The 17,001-nt window shown below is 46.7% G+C and overlaps 1 protein-coding gene across 2 annotated transcripts in view; it reads left to right on the forward strand.

Annotated features, from left to right (window-relative positions):
* Positions 1-8,799: 8,799 nt before the first annotated feature.
* LRRC2 (leucine rich repeat containing 2) overlaps positions 8,800-17,001 on the forward strand; it is a 38,402-nt gene continuing 30,200 nt past the window's right edge. The window contains exons 1-2 of one of the 2 annotated variants that reach the window (XM_055344769.1): positions 8,813-8,921; positions 15,197-15,240. The gene's annotated coding sequence lies outside the window, so the exon portion shown is untranslated. Of the gene's footprint in view, positions 8,922-15,196; positions 15,241-17,001 lie in introns of both variants that reach the window. The other variant, XM_055344770.1, reaches the window with a different exon arrangement.

Raw genomic sequence — 17,001 nt, forward strand, 5'->3', positions numbered from 1 at the left:
CACTGAGCAGACTAGCTCATCCAGAACTGGATCCTTTGGACTAGAGCAAGGCTACAGTAAATTCAAGATTTTAATAATAGGGGGAAAAATACATCTTTTTCCATCTCGATTTCTGAGTATGTATTTACCTTTCTCCTTATCTACTCATAAAAACCATCAGGTCTGAAATCCATTGTCTTATTTAATCTCCAGATAAACTACTCGGGTTTTCCGGAGTGGATTTTCTTCAGAGCTCTACACAGGCTCTGGTGTAGTTTGGTCAAGATTCATCACTGACACGGACGTTGTTTATGAAGTATTATTTATGGGTGCTGTTTGTATTCATGTTCCAGGCCACACTGATGCCAGCACCCAAGGACATCCTTCTTGGAGTTTCTCAACAGGTATGTTGAAGGCTGGCGGAAGGGAGAAGGTGAGTGCATACTCCTGGGCACATTGAACCTGCTTTAAAGGGATTACTAAGCCTCAGCCTCCTCATCCTGCATTATCCTCCTAAAATGGGAATATGAACACCTGCCCCACAGAGATGCTCTACTATGGGCTTCTTATATTTTATAAGATATCTTATCTTATCTTTATTAGATAAATACCTACTATAGTTCTGGCACATTGAGGCATTTGACAAATGTCACTGTCTTTCTATATATCTCTCTCCCTCCTGAGGCAGGTCAACCAACACTCAGACATTCGTTCATTGGTTACTCCTACCATGTGCCAGGTAACAGGCTAGGTGGATTGATTTAAGAAGACATTAGGGCTCGAAGCCAACAGCCAAGAAGGAATTATTGAGATGTCTTTGGTGCAAAAGGTGGTTTTATTAAATCCCAGGGACAGGACCTGCGGGCAGAAAGAGCTGCACTGGGGTCATGAGAAGTGGCCCATTATATACTTTCAAGTTGGGAGGCAGGTAGGGATGGTGTAAGTCTCGAAGGAATTTTGGAAGTAAAGTTCCCAGGACTTTGAGGGGGCTAGCTGTTGTTGGGAAAAGGTAACTTATTACCGTCTAATAACACCCTAGTCATGAGACTCTTCAGATGTATGTATATTGGTGAGCCATATGCTTGGGGGATGATTGCCAACACGTATCTTGGGGCGGGGGTTAGAGATAAATGAAATTTCTAAAAGAATTTTTTAAAGGACTTTATTAATGAGAGACACACACGGGGGGGGTGGGGCAGAGACACAGGCAGAGGGAGAAGCAGGCTCCATGCAGGGAGCCCGATGTAGGACTTGATCCCAGGTCTCCAGGATCATGCCTTGAGCCGAAGGCAGACTCTTAACCGCTGAGCCACTCAGGCATCCGATCTAAAGGAATTTTTTAAAAGATTTTATTTATTTATTCATGAGAGACACAGAGAAAGAGAGGCAGAGGCACAGGCAGAGGGAGAAGCAGGCTCCATGCAGGGAGCCCAATGTGGGACTTGATCCTGGGATTCTAGGATCACGCCCTGGGCTGAAGGTGGCGCTAAACCGCTGAGCCACCCAGGCTGCCCTAAAGGAATTTTTATATGTTAAAGTAGACATACAGGATCCTGGGGATTGGGTTAAGATTACGGTTTACCCTTAGTAAGGTATCAATATCGAGGTAGTTGAGTCCCTAGACGGAATTCACTCTGCCTGTTTCAAGGATTTGTCAATGGGTTGTAGGTAGTAAGGAAATTTAATAATGTTTCTTCTGCCTTTGTTTTCCTACATCAGGATGACTGCCAAGATTTAAAGGAACAGTCAAGGGTCAGGCCCTGTGGCGCAGCGGTTTAGCACCACCGTGCGAGCCTGGGGTGTGATCCTGGAGACCCGGGATCGAGTCCCACATTAGGCTCCCTGCATGGAGCCTGCTTCTCCCTCTGCCTCTCTCTCTCTGTGTCTATGAATAAATAAATAAAATCTTTAAAAAAAAATAAATAAAGGAACAGTCAGGAGGAAATAAACATGTAATTAAATGCATTTCATCAGTGTTAGCAGGTCTGTGCTGCTGATGCTGTGGTGACAAAAGGAGTAAGGGGTCACTTTTTCAGAGACGGAGGAGTCAGAGACAGGGACAGGTACTTGCAGAGTTAAGGCACAAAAGGATGGCTGGGTCCAGCTGAAGGAGGGAACAGGATGGGGTGTGGTTGAGCTGGAGAGGTGTGATGGGGGAGGCAGTGGTGATGCCAGTGGCCTGTGAGACCTACAGGCCGGCAGGGGGCAGGTCCTAGAGAAGCACTATTAAGCATCCAGCAGGAGAATGCCTTGAGCAGGTCTGAGGGTTTGGGCAGATCTCTGGCATCAGAGCGACATAATGCTGGCACAGAAGCTGGGAGCGACTGTTGCCATAGAGCAGCCAGGAAACGCACAGTCCTCAAGTGATGTTCAGCCGTGGGGCTGGAGAAGTGGATGGCGATGCGGCGGAGGGTGGGCCGGGGGGACCTGCAGGCCCTAAGAGGGGCAGGGGGTGCAGGAGCAAGTAGTGATCTGCTTTGAGCACACTGTGCAGTTTCTAGTTTCCTAAGGGCTTAGAAAAAAAGAGATCCATGTATAAAGTAAACATAGCCAGGCTTCTGGACCCAGCACCGTATCTCAGGAAGGTCAAGGGTGAGAACAGAGAATCCTTGGACCTCATAGCCTCGTCAGTGAAACGCATGGAGTAATGCATCTCTGTTGGTGTTGTGGCCAGCGTGAGATGAGATAACAGAAAATGATGAGTGTCGTTTCTGCTAGTTAAGGACAGTGGTACATTTTATCTCCTGTTTTGTTTCTGGGATTTTCCACGGTTAGATATGTCATAAATCACCTAGTGCTGTGCCTGGCTTATTGTATGGCCCCCAAAAGTGTGAGCAATGATTCGTGGTGTGTGTGTGTATGTGTGTGTGTGTGTGTTGGTTTTTTGTTTTGTTGTGTTGTGTTTTGACTCTGTGTGTGTTTCATTTTAATCTTAAGGATAGTACTGAAATTAAAAAAAAAAAAAGGAATAAGAGAAAAAGAAAAGGGCAGCCCTGAAGGCTCAGCGGTTTAGCACCGCCTTCAGTCCAGGGCGTGATCCTGGAGACCCTGGATGGAGTCCCACGTCGGGCTCCCTGCGTGGAGCCTGCTTCTGCCTCTGCCTATGTCTCTGCCTCTCTCTCTCTCTGTGTCTGTCATGAATAAATAAAATCTTTAAAAAATTAAAGAAAAATAGCCCCATCTCCAATTGTACCAGCACATATGAACAGCTGCCAATGGGAATTTTAAGATTGGTATTCTTGATAATTAGTTTGGCTGAGTGGGAATGACCAAAGCATCCCTGGCTTTCCTAGTAGAGCCGAGTCATCCACAAAGTTGTCCTCCAGGGGGCGCTGTCCGCACTGCCACAGGGGACCACAGGGATGTGTTGTCCGCCTCCAGGGTACAGATGACTCTGCTCACAGTGGCAGACCTGGCACAGATCTGCGTTCTGGCCTCTTTCAGTTGAATAACTATATTTTGGAAGGGGTTTGGCCTCCCCCCAGAGAAAAACTAACTACATGAAAGTCTTTGAGAAGGTGCCACGTTCTGATCCCGGGGTCTTAGTCCTCTCTCTGGGCATCCTGGTGGTGAGGGGAGCAGCCCTCAGGATTGTCCACTGGGGTCACCCAAGTCTAGGCTTCGTTCCTCGGGGAGCGCAGCCCAATGGAAAAGCCATGCCAGTCTCATGTGTGAGTTTCAATTTTCTGGCTAGCGGCATTAGCAAGGTACAGAGAATTGGGTAAAATAAACTGTCATAATATATTTTAATTTAACCCAATGTATTCCAAACAGTATCATTTGATTATGTAGTTAGTGTAAGTTACTGCAATACGGGGGCGGAGCAGCCCTCCTCAGCCCAGGCTGTGCTGGGGCCTTTTAGTGACACCCATGAAGTGGTAAGGCAGGGGCCCTCACCACATACTCAGTTTTCAGTGAGAGGCATTTGGTCACGGTCACTGCAGTAGGATGAATCGGTTTATAACATTTTGGGTTTTTCACTCTTCTATCATTATGTCACGAAATGGGGACAACAGGCGTGTGACACCAGGGATTTACTTGGAAGAAGGCTTTGCAGTGCATGTGACTCAGTGTTCCCACAGGCATCCTAGGCTCAGAATGGCTGTGAGGAGAGCACTTGGTTTCCCTGTGGACGGCTGCACATGCTTGTGTGGGGGACCCCCCCCCCTTGGATAATGAGGCAGACATGTGGGCCTCCCCGTGGAGACACTGAAGCTGCGGTCTACAATTGGTGAGAGGCTCTAAGGTCATTGGGAGCTAAAGTGCATAAAAAAGCGTCCAGCTTTGGGCAAGCAGCTGGGGTCGGTAATATATATATATATTTTAAAGATTTTACTTATTTGAAAGATAGAGCACGAGTAGGAGGGAGGGGCAGAAGGAGAGGGAGAAACAGGCTCCCCCCTGAGCAGGAAGGCCCACCCTGGGCTTGATGTGGGGCTCAATCCCAGGACCCCAGGATCATGACCTAAGCCCACAGCAGGTGCTTAATGGACTGTCCCACCCAGGCGCCCCATGGGGTTGGTGATATTAAGATTTTGTAAGGGTTGGGACCATAAGGGGGCACTGGACGGTGAGGTGAAGACCACAGGGCACAGTCCTACCTGCTGCCCCTTGGGCGCTCGGACACTAAGTTCTTTATTTCCTTCTTTCTTCTTAAGATTTTATTTTTAAGTAATCTCTACACCCAAGGCAGGGCTCAAACTTACAATCGGGAAATCAACAGTGACACGTTGTACTGACCCAGCCTGCCAGCCAGACGCCCCTGGAATTTCTTCCCTGATACAGCCAAGAGATGGAGCATCTGCACACAGTGAGTTTAACACAATAAAAACAATTCCTTGTATTAATAAAAGTACATTATGTATTTTAAAGTACTTCCTGATTCATTTTCCTGCCTGTGAATCAGAAGCGACTGTACTGAACATGCTGAATTATGGATCACTGGACCTCACCGCACACTTCAGTCAGGACCTCCTGGGGGGAGAGGGGTCCACGCAGGCCACGCCCCCACAATCAGGCCACGCCCACACAGACGCAGACCTCGCCCACAAAGGGCCGGCCCCACAAGCAGGTCACGCCCACAAAGGCCACGCCCACACAGACCCAGGCCACGCCCACAAGGCCAGTCCTGGGTACCCCTGCCCCCCACTGTGCTAATTCCAGGGCCTTAGGGCTCCTTGTGCTCTGGTGCCCCTGGACCAGCAGCTTCCCTGTCACTATTAGGGAGACCGACTATGGGTCCCTCTGTGGCCTCCTGCGTCAGACTTTGCAGTTTCGTAAGATCCTAGGTGGTTACGGTGGAGGGTTGCCAGATAAAATACAGGACACCCAGGAATATTTAAACTTCAGATAAACCACAAATAATTTTTAAGTATGACTCATGCAATATTGGAAACATACTTTTATTAAAAAATTACTTGTGGTTTATCTGAAATTCAAATATAACTGAAAGAATTTTTATTTGCTAAATTTCTCAGTCCTGTTTGGGTGCACATTGTAGGCTCAGGAGCCTGGGCTGAACAATGGCCTGCTTCTCTAACCCTGGCATCGTAAAGGAAGCCCATGGTATTTGAATGTATTTGTGGGGGAAAATATTTTTCGACTTTAATACGATTGAGCTTTTGAATAGCTAGCCCTCTTATAAATTGAAAAAGTATTTAAGCAGCATTTGACCTGAAACTACCTTTTCAATTTATATTCTTTGGTTCAGAACGCCATAAACAAAACAAAACAAAAACCAAATGCGACAATTACTGACTAGGAGACTTACATTATTTATCAAAAGAGAAAAACACTATTCAAATTCTAAGTAATAAAAAGCACATCTAACACTTTAAAGGTCTGATTTAATATTGTTCCAGAGATTTATTTTAGTTCCATCAATCTGGTATGTAATTTAAAATGATAATTTATTGTGGCGCCTGGGTGACTCAGTCCATTAAGCGTCTGCCTTCAGCTCAGGTCATGATCCCGGGGTCCTTGATGGAGCCCTGCATGGAGCCCCACATCTGCCCCCTGCGCTGTGAGGGGCCTACTTCTCCCTCTCCATCTGCCTGCCACTCCCCTTGCTTGTGCTCTCTCTCTGTCATATAAATAAATAAACCTTTTTTTAAAAAAGTAAAACAGTAATTAAAAAAAAATTTTTACCTATTAAAATAAAAAACTTTATTAACAAAATTTTAACTCTAATATAGGTAACATGCGATGTTATATTAGTTTCAGGTGTACGATATAGTGATTCAGCACTTCTACACATTACCCGGTGCTCATCCCGGGCAAGTGTGCTCCTTAATCCCCATCAATTATTTCACCCCTTCCACATTTTCCCTTAATAACCAGTAGTTTGTTCTCTGTAGTTAAGAGTCTTGGTTTGTCTCTCTCTTTTTTCCTTTGCTTGTTTGTCTTATTTCTTAAATTCCACATATGAGTGAAATCATATAGAATTTGGCTGACTTATTTTGCTTAGCTCCAACCATGTCATTGCAAATGACAAGATTTCACCCTTTTTTAAATTTTTAAAAAAAATTTTTTTAAATTTATTTATGATAGTCACAGAGAGAGAAAGAGAGAGAGGCAGAGGCAGAAGCAGGCTCCATGCACCGGGAGCCCGACGTGGGATTCGATCCCGGGTCTCCAGGATCGCGCCCTGGGCCAAAGGCAGGCGCCAAACCGCTGCGCCACCCAGGGATCCCCTCACCCTTTTTTTATGGCTGGATAAAATGGACCCTTGGCCCGCTTCCACATCTTGGCTATTGTAAATAATGCTGCTATGAACATAGGGATGCACTTTACCCTTCAAATTGGTGGTTTTGTCTTTTTTGGTAAGTACCCAGTAGTGTGATTACTGGACTGTAGGGTAGTCCTATTTTTAACTTTCTGAGGAAACTCCATACTGTTTTCCAGAGTGGCTGCACCATTTTGCACTCCCACCAACAGTGCACAAGGGTTCCTTTTTCTTCTCATTCTCGCCAATGCTTGTTATTTCTTTGTGTTTTTGATTTTAGCCATTCTTTTTTTTTTAAAAGATTTTATTTATTTATTCATGAGAGACAGAGAGAGAGAGAGAGAGAGAGAGAGAGAGAGAGAGAGAGAGGCAGAGACACAGGCAGAGGGAGAAGCAGGCTCCATGCAGGGAGCCCGACGTGGGACTCGATCCAGGGACTCCAGGATCATGCCCTGGGCCGAAGGCAGGCGCTAAACCGCCGTGCCACCCAGGGATCCCGATTTTAGCCATTCTGACAGGTGTGAGGTGATGTCTAATTGTACTTTGATTTACATTTTCCCGATGATAAGTGGCGTTAGGCATCTTTTCATATGTCTGTTGGCCAATCTGGATGTCTTCTTTGGAAAAATGTCTGTTCATATCTTCTGCCTGTTTTTAATTGGGTTGTTTTTTGGATGTTAAATTGTGTCAGTTTTTTATATATTTTGGATACTAACCCTTTATCAGATATGTCATTTGTAAATATCTTCTCCAATTCTATGGGTTGCCTTTTAGTCTTTTGATCATTTCCTTCACTGTGTAGAAGCTTTTTATTTTGATGTGACCTCAGTAGTTTGTTTTTGCTTTTGTTTCCCTTGCCTCAGGAGACATCTAGAAAAACATTGCTATGGCTGATGCCGGAGATATTACTGCCTGTGTTCTCTTCTGGGATCTTTATGGTTTCAGGTCTCACATTTAGGTCTTTAATCCATTTTGAGTTTATTTTTGTGTATGGTGTGAGAAAGCGGTCCAGTTTCATTCTTTTGCATGTAGCTGTCCAGTTTTCCCAACACCATTTGTTGAAGAGACTGTCTTTTTTTCATTGCATATTCTTTCTTGCTTTGTTGAAGGTTTACTATACAATTATGGGTTTATTTCTGGGTTCTCTATTCTGTTCTATTGATCTATGTGTCTGGTTTTGTGCCAGTGCCATAATATTTTGATGATTACAGTTTTGTAATACAGCTTGAAGTCTGGAATTATGATACCTCCAACTTTGTTTTTCTTTTTTTCAAAATTGCTTTGGCCGTTTGTGGTCTTTTGTGGTTCCCTGTAAATTTTAGGATTGTTTGTTCTAGCTGTGTGAAAAATGCTGTTGGTATTTTAATAGGGATTGCATTAATAAAATGATAATTATAAATGTCAACAAATAGAAAATACTCCCTTCAAAATCCAACTATTTTGTAATTAGAGTTATTATTATGTCTAGAGTAGACAAAGGGGGTCTTCTGTTTAGGATGAAGGGGTATGAGGAGTCTGTTGCCCAGAAGTGGGGGTGGTTGTAAGGACCTCTTGGAACAGGCAGGGGTGAGGGAAGTGGGGCTGGGGGATGCAGTGAGGTAGGAGCCATTCCTGATTAATTATCAAATTGTCACAGTGTTGGATTTCAACAAAGCATCTTTGCCCAATTAATAAAATCATTAAAGAGAACCTAAATTCACATGTTTTAGGAAATTTAAAAGAAAAACAAGGTGAAACCCAGACCTGTGATAACCATTGCTTCGAACACTGAAAACACTCTTACATTCGCTGGGTCTATGGCCTTCTGATCCTGCTTTTTGTTTGGTTCTTAGCTCACAGTGCGAAGAGCACAAGCCCTTTCCCCTTTCTGGCCTGTTTTACTCAACACACTTCAGGACAGCCCGTGGAAAAAGGCTGTGCCATCTGTAATCCCGGGTTATAGGGCTCACATTGGCCAGCCTGTCATTTGCCCTGTGCCAAGCCCTCCCCTTTGAAATGCGTTTTGTCTCATGCCGGGCTGAGTCACATTGAATAGATAGACCGTTTATCAGCACATGTCCTACAGATCATATTATCCACTGACAAATATAGCTCGTTAGTGACAGGCCAGGAGGCTCCAGTGTGTGGCGGCTGCGGCGTCAACAGGCTCTGCAGCCCGGATTCCACTAGGCAGGCAGCGGGCAGGGGCTGGGGCGGCAGCGTGGTCACGCAGTCACGGGTAGGTGGCCGTCGTGGCGGTGGGGACGCGGCAGGGGCAAGTGAGCACCTGCTCCGGAGACCGGGGGGATTGTGAAAGGAATGGGAGCAAGGGGGCTTGTGGCACCTGCTGGGGAGGGTGACGGGGGCAGTACCTCCTTGTTTACATCTGTCCCACCGAGCCTGGCAGGACAGGGGTAAACATTCCCAGTGGAACACAGATTATGCATTTATCTACATTTTAGGGCAAGAACTGGAATTGAGTGGAGAAGGAGAAAATGTGGCAGGGGCAGGTGGTTCCCCGAGAGGCTGCTGCTGTGGCAGGGGGTGTCCAAGGTTCCTGCTCCTGCTTAGTGGATTTTTCCCAGTAAACTGCCCTGGTGCCCAAGGCTGAGCTCAGAGCTTTCTGGTCCAAAGTGTTGTCTAGGGGAGATAAATCAACTTTGTTTGTGTCTTGGGTGCCCTGAAAGGGATGATTGATATCTGGGGTGGGGGGGGGGAGTCTTTCCTCCTGAGACTGTCTTATCCCCTTGGGGAGAGGGTGAGGGTGGGAAAGTGATCGGAAACCCCGGGGAGAATCATCTGGATTTGTAAGTAGCTTAGCTGTGCTGGTGACGCTACCAAATTCTCTCCAGTAACTCAGGGACTGGGGTGATCTCGCAGAGAACTTCTCCTAACCATTCCAGGTGCAGAAGAATCCTCGGTTGTTCATGAACCTCTTGTTCTTATCTTGCATTTCATTGGTGACCATGTCTGTCTTCATTTCTTTTCTTCTTTCTTTTTAATAACTGACATTTTTGGAGTTTTACCAGGTGCCAGGTACTGTCTTAAGCACTTGACACAAATGATCACACCTGATCCTGTCCCCAGTCCTATGAGCAGGGTACTGCTGTCACACCAGTGTTCGGATAAATACACTGGGGTGCAGAGAGGTTAGGTGACCATCTCAGGGACGCACAGCTCTAAGTGGAGGAGGCAGGACTCCAGCCTCCAGCAGGTTGGTTCTGACAGGGTCCTTCCTTTTAATCCTGTCCGGAGATTCCGCCTCCCTGCCTGGATTTTCTGTTTTAACAAATTTACTGTAAAAATAATGGATATTCCCAGGGAAACTCTGACCTTGTGACAGAAAATGTAATTTAATTCAGAATTGGGCTGAAATATCGTGACTCTACTGACCTCCCTTGAGTATTTAGCCTTCAGCAACCCTGCTGTTTCTATCAGAACACTCACTCTGGGTTCCAACTCTGGGGTCCAAGCAGTGGCATTATGTGAGGATCGAATGGGATCAAAAGCCCCTTGTTGGCTATGTTCTTGTCCCCTCTGAGCATTGGTGTCCCCAGGAATCCCTATGGTCATAGTCACCCCCTTAGTTCCAGCAAGGCCGACAATAGATGTCTTATTCATGTGGCGGATATGTGGGGAAGAATGCTGTGGAGGTTCTGGAGCTGGTCTGCCCAGAGGAAAGAGTGGCCCTGGGGGCTCTGAAGAGCTGGTGGGGGCAACAGGTCTAGGCCTCTCTCCCCATGGATGTTCAGGTGACCCCCCCAACCTCAGCTCTGTCCCTCACACTGTGCATACACTGTGTCCCCTGCCTAGACACAGCTCCCCCCTTGCCTCTATCCCTCTGCCACCCTGGCGGAGGGAGCACCCAGAATGGCTGGGCACCTGTATTGTGGGCTTTGTTGGGTCTCCTCCCTCAGATACTCTGTACCTTAGACTTTCAGAGATGTGAAGCCTGTTCCCAACCTCTTGACCTCTCTCTGCCCAGTCTGCTGTTTGACCAGAAGGGAGAGGACTAGGTGAGTAGAATGTCCCCCTCCCTCTTGGAACCCTGGCATACGTCTTCTGAGTGGGAACGAGTGTTCTGGTGCCAGGGGACATGTTTTTCCAGTCATGCCCTCTGGCTCAGACAGCGGATGGCTCTGTAAAGTGATTCTAATGTACCTGGGTTGTGGAGGGCGGGTGAACAATTATTCAAGCAAATCTGCACCAAGACTCCCTCTCCCCTTCCTCAGGATCCCTGTGGGATGGCCCCGAGCCCCACTCCCCACACATATTTGAGGGAGTTCCTCTTCTGACACTACAATGTCTGCTCAGCCCCCATTATCAGATCTGCACGCAGCACTGAAATATACCTCTGTGAGCTTCTGTTCTCTTCTCCAGATGGAGAGCTCAGGGGCACGGACATTCATCCTTCTACATTTGACGAGTGTCCATAATGTCAGTTATTTGGGGTTCCCAGGAATCAAAGAACAGAGATACCCACCACGTAAACTGGCTCAATATGCAGGGTTTCTGTGTTGAGGTCCAGAAGCAGGAGCCTGGCCACATCCCCTCCAGGGCTATCGTCTGTCACCGTCTGTCACCTAGTGACTGCTCAGGGTCAGTGGCTGACTCTGAGTCCACGTCTGGGGCTTCTCGGGTGGCTGCTTCTGTCGGTAAACCATGGCCCTTCTCAGTGCAACCCACCGTCAAAGTATAATTAAACCAAGGAGCAAATAGTTCAACTTGTATTGTGTGCTGTAAAGTGAACGAGCAACAGTTTGAGAGAGAAAATAACCGGAGGATCTACCCTAGATAAAGAAGCCATGAAGGCCATGCTGAAGAGAGAACACTGAAGCTGAGTTCAGGGTGCATGGGGTGTGAGGAAGCCAGGCAGATGGGGGAAGAGGGTCTAGGCAGACGGCGCAGTGTGTTCAGGACCTGAAGTAGGAAGAAATGTGGGATGAGTGACACACTGAGGAGGAAGGGGTTTGAGGGTGGATCATGCCAGAATCTCACTGGGCCCTGTGAGGAGCTGGAATCTTCCCCTCATCCCAAAGGGAAGTCTCTGGAGCACTTCAGCCAGGCAGCAGCATGATCTCATTCTTCTCGGGAAATGATGCTCACTGTTGTGTAACAAATGGATTGGACGTGGGTGAGTGGGAAGTTGGGACATCAGCTGTGAGGCTTCTGCATGATGAGGCCAGCTGTGACACTAACTGGTAGTGAGAAATGCATGCCTTCTAAGACCTGGGTGATACATTGGATGTGTGGATGAATGTGTGTGCTCGTGTATGTGTTTGTGACCATATGGCGGGTAGGGCTGAGGAAGCAGAAGGCGTAAAAGAGTGACTTCCAGGTAATGATGGAGTCAAGAAGAGGAATTAAGGCAGCCAGGAATGGTTAGATTCTAAGTGAGGGACTTTGGAAGGAATTGTGTTTCTTTGAGCTATGCATGGGGCATCCAGGTGGATATATCAAGGAGGCAGCAGGATATAGATACCAGATTTCTCTATAAATTGAGACTGATTCTTTTAAGTGGCTCTTATTTTACTGTCCACTCTATTAATGATTTATTGTCGCATAACAAACCACTCCAACACTTACTTACAGCTTAACACAACAAACATATTATGTCACAGTGTCTGAGGTTTGAGAATGCCTTAGCTGGGTGGTCCAGGCTCAGGGCCTGTTGTGAAGTTGCATCTGAGATGTCTTCTGGGGCTGCTACCATCTGAAGGCTCAACTGGGGCTGGAGGATTTACCTTTAGACAGCTTCCACTTACATGGCTACTGACAGGAGACCTCTGTTCCTCTCCATATGAAGCTTCTCTATAGGGCCACTTGAGCATCCTCATGACACAGTGGCTGACTTCCCCTGGAGTGCATGACCCAAGAAATAGATAGAGGAGTGCCTGGTGGGACTTTGTCTCAGAAGTTGCACGCCATCACTTTTACCACGTTTTATTCATTAGAAGTGAGTCACTGAATCCAATCCATGCTCAAGGGGGGAGGAATTAAGCTCTAGCCTTTTACAGGAAAGAATGTCAAGGAATTTGTAGGTACAAGTTAAAGCCATCATATCCACAAAACAAAATCTATTTTATTGTTCACTAAAGCTGAGATGCACAAACAAGACTGGCACATGTTTTTGTATGGCACATGGGCACCACTGGAGGGGGCTTGCACTCTGAGCCATGGAGCCCAAGCTGGAGTTCCCCCTCTCCCTTTATTCCCCTCCACTCTCAGTGCCTATCTACTTGGCCAGCTGTATCTTGCTGCTACCCAAGGCCCATGCTAGTTGCTCTCTACATGTTGGAGACTCTGCTGTTGACAATGGCCAGGCACCAAGCAGTGGAATCTCTGCTCAGGAGTTGGTGATTTAGCAAGTCCACATAGCCACTAGCCAGCTACCCACCTTGAGCTGACAGGAGGACAGAAGGAACCACCAGCATCTGGGTGTTACTGGGATAGAGAGTGAAACTGACGACAGCAGGTCCCCATTCCCAGTCCCTCTGTGTGCTGGCCTGCCAGGCCTTTCCCTCTTGAGCCAGTCGCTCTTGTCCTGAGAATGTCTCTAGCAAGTGGCAACTGAGCACGAAGCATGGGAGCATGCTCATGGCTCTGGCAGGCCCAGGGCAAGTCAGCAGGGAGGAGCAGTCCAAGAGCTTTCTCTTTTGTTATGTAAGTACCTACATAATATCTTCCATTTTGTCAGTTGGCCTGTGAAGCCTACAATATTTACTATCTTGCTCTTTTACTGAAAATGTTTGCTGACCCCTGCAGTAAAGCAGAAGGTTTTTCCGGGAGAAAATTTCCTTTCCACTATGAATCCAACTTTTGAGAGTCTCTGATTGTGATGTGTTCACTCAGGACCCAGAACACCAAGTGCTGGAGAAAAATGAGCCAATGGCACTCTGCCCCAGTGTCCTCTCTATTGCCATAAGTGATGTCATTGTCATCCTCTCCTCTCCTCTAGTCCCTTGTGTCTTCTTCTCTGGAAGATGCTCTGTGGCTGAGACCATGCAGCCCAAATGTAGGGATCTGTGTTCTTGTGATTCTGCTGTAACCATAAAGCCAGATCTCCAGCAGGGAATTGGAATCTGATGTCCCCTTGGATCCATGAACCTTTGCTGTAAAATCCATTGAGGGCTCAGGCTGACGCTCTGCATTTTTTATGGTGCCTCAGGAGAGTCTACTTGGATGTTGTGTTTTCTCTTGGAGGTTATTGCTTCATTTGAATTGATGTTCTCTCACACTGCATCCTGTAGAGGTGAATTTTCTTCTCTTTACTGCTTTGGTATAGTATATCATGGTGCTATTTCTATAGTTCTGGAGAAACCCAATGCTTAGGAAATTACATTTTACGTATTTGCCTGAAAGGTTGTGTTGGCTGGAGCTCATGCTACAAAGAAGAGATTAGCTTTGTAAATTTGTCAGGGGACCATCTCTCTTTCCCCAACCTGCTGAGTGGCTGGCACTTGCATGTGTCCCTGACATTTCCTTTCTCCCTGCTTCCCTCCTCTCTGCATCCCAGACTCCCTCCTCTCTGCTTCTGGATGGAGAATCTCCTGCTGTTCTAGAATGACTCATTGGCTCCTATTATAAAACCACTTCTCTGATCTGACACCCACCCATAGAGCTACTGTCTCCAGGGTTGATCCTGAACCTGCCCAGTTGTCTCGGGAGGCCTAGATTCAGCACTGTCCTGTACAGGACACCAGGGGCTGAGCTGGACCTGGCATTCACGGACTGGTTATTTATTTATTTATTTATTTATTTATTTATTTATTTATTTATTTATTATTTTTTTAAAAAAAGGATTTTATTTATTTATTCATGATAGAGGGAGAGAGAGAGAGAGAGAGAGAGCAGAGAGAGAGAGAGAGAGAGAGAGGCAGAGATACAGGCAGAGGGAGAAGCAGGTCCATGCAGGGAGCCCGATGTGGGACTCGATCCCGGGTCTCCAGGATCACGCCCTGGGCCAAAGGCAGGCGCTGAACCGCTGAGCCACCCAGGGATCCCCTATTTATTTATTTTTTAAAGATTTTATTTATTTATTCATGAAAGACACACACAGAGAGAGGCAGAGACATAGGCAGAGAGAGAAGCAAGCTCCATGCAGGGAGCCTGAAGTGGGACCCGATCTGGGGACTCCAGGACCATGCCCTGGGCCAAAGGAAGCACTAAACTACTGAGCCATCCAGAGATCCCAGGATTGGTTATTTCTTAGCTTCCCAGGATTTCTGGACAGTATATGCAGATCTCTAGCAAACGTGGTCATCTCTCAGTGTTCTTAAAGCCTCTACGTTTTGTTATATACATTTGCAAACCGAACATCTCATGGGCAAGATCTTGATTTAAATTCCAGCCCATTCAAAACCCCCTCTCTCTTTTTTTTTTAAACCCTTTTAATTGAAGAAAAGAACTTCCTTCTCTGCTTTGCAAGATACAGGGGAAACGGGGAACATGGTTAGATGGCAGATAGGATATGCTCTTTCCCACCAAAACACTGACACTAATATTGATTTGCAGGTATTTAAAAATAAAACCCAAAGCATCCAGAAGAGACCATTCCTGTAAGATGCAAACTTGAATTACATTTCCAAATGAATGCATAGAAACTAATGAGCAATGGTCTGTGTGTGTTTGTGTGTGTGTGTTTGTTTAATGCACAGTTAATGGACAGATCTGGCTACTCCACAAGCATTTGTTGCTCTAAGAAAATGACAGTCACTCAACAAAGGCTGAGCCATGCTGGTTGATCTAGAGCACACACTCCCTGAACATAGAGCAATCCTTCCAGTTTTAAGTACCCTTGGCTGGCTGGGCTGTCCACGCTGCTGGGAAAGCTCACTTTACTTTGGCTTTTTGCTTTGCTTCTATGTGTAGACTTGGGTTATGTGTAGAGATCTCCTCAAAGCGTTTAAGTCTGCCTGATTCTCTCTTTCTCATTTTTCTCCATTACAGGCTGGGGACTGTACTCTCTTGTTTTCAGGCTGTGCTTGGCATGCTTTGATGCAATTTTATTTTATTTTATCTTATTTAATTTAATTTATTTTTTGTCAAAAGCCAAAACCTTAAGACCTTTGCAGCTTAGGTGCTCCTGAGCTCAAAATGACAGAGTAAGAAAAGTGGTAAAAGACAAATTAAATGCAGTGGTTTCTGGTTTTGGGTGAGACAGTGTTAGGCATCCTCCACCATGTCTCTCCTATTAAATGCAGTTCTCAAACCCAAAAGGAATACACAGAGCAGGAATATCAAGACTCTGAAAAGTAACTGGTTGCAAGAGAGGAGGGGAAAGATATCAGAATTCCGAGTACAGAGAGCCTATGGTATGTTTCCCATTTTCCCCTCCAGTGTTATGCAGCCTGGACTCAAGGCAGCCTGGAAGTCAGAATTGGGCACAAGGGTACCTAATGTTGCTGCAGAAGTGGAAAAGGGGACCCCCCTAATGCTCAGAGAGTGGATTCAAATCCTTGTTTTTCTTTTCTTCATTCTGTCATGCCTCAGCCCACAAAGGATTCTGTGATAGCAGGAAGGGGCCGGGGCCTGAGGTGAGGTTGATAGTGGAGGGCCTCAGTCCCCAATATTTTGAGAAAGAGGTCTTTCCTTTTGGATCACAGGAATTGCAGGCCCCAGAAGGTGGAGAAAACTCTCATTGCTTTTTCCCTCTCCAGGAGCACCTGCTACTTGGCGCCCCAAAGCAGGTGCACAGCAAAGCAGATGGACTGAAACCATAGGTCTCTGGCCAGAGGACTGTAAAAGGGAGCCCCAGGAATCTAGAAGAATCGAGGCAAACAAGAAGAGGAAAGAGCTCAGAGAACAACCATAAGGTTGTTTAGAGCTCCTGGGCTCCTTCCTGAGCTGCAGCTGTGCAGCCGACCCTAACCAGCATGCCTTCTGCTGTTAGAACTCAAGGCCAGGGTGGACCATGGCCTCCATCCAAGATGGCCACTGGGGGGCGCACTTGGGCAGCTGAACTGCACGGAACCCTCAAAGGAGGAAGGAAATTCCAGCCCCAGAAGGTGGGAGGGAGGGAATGTGAGTCTGAACTGATCCACATTCATCACCTACTGTGTCAGTCATCAATTTATTGCCTCTCAGCTTGGTTCTGGAAGTAGACTTCGGCGTATGTACTGTGTGACACACAGCATTGTTCCTTTAAGTATTTGTCCTTTAAAGGGAACACCATGTTAGACTTTCTCAGGGGAAGGCCCTGGAGGGATGGTGTGGTAGGAGGAGGTTTCCTGCCTTTTCCAGTGTGGGCAGGAGGGGGCCAGCTGGGGGCACATCTCCTGGAGCCTGCCCCAGCCCCAGGCCCAGAACGTGGTCCCTTG

The sequence above is a fragment of the Nyctereutes procyonoides genome, unplaced genomic scaffold (genome assembly GCF_905146905.1).
Source record: "Nyctereutes procyonoides isolate TBG_1078 unplaced genomic scaffold, NYPRO_anot_genome, whole genome shotgun sequence".
NCBI lineage: Eukaryota > Metazoa > Chordata > Mammalia > Carnivora > Canidae > Nyctereutes > Nyctereutes procyonoides.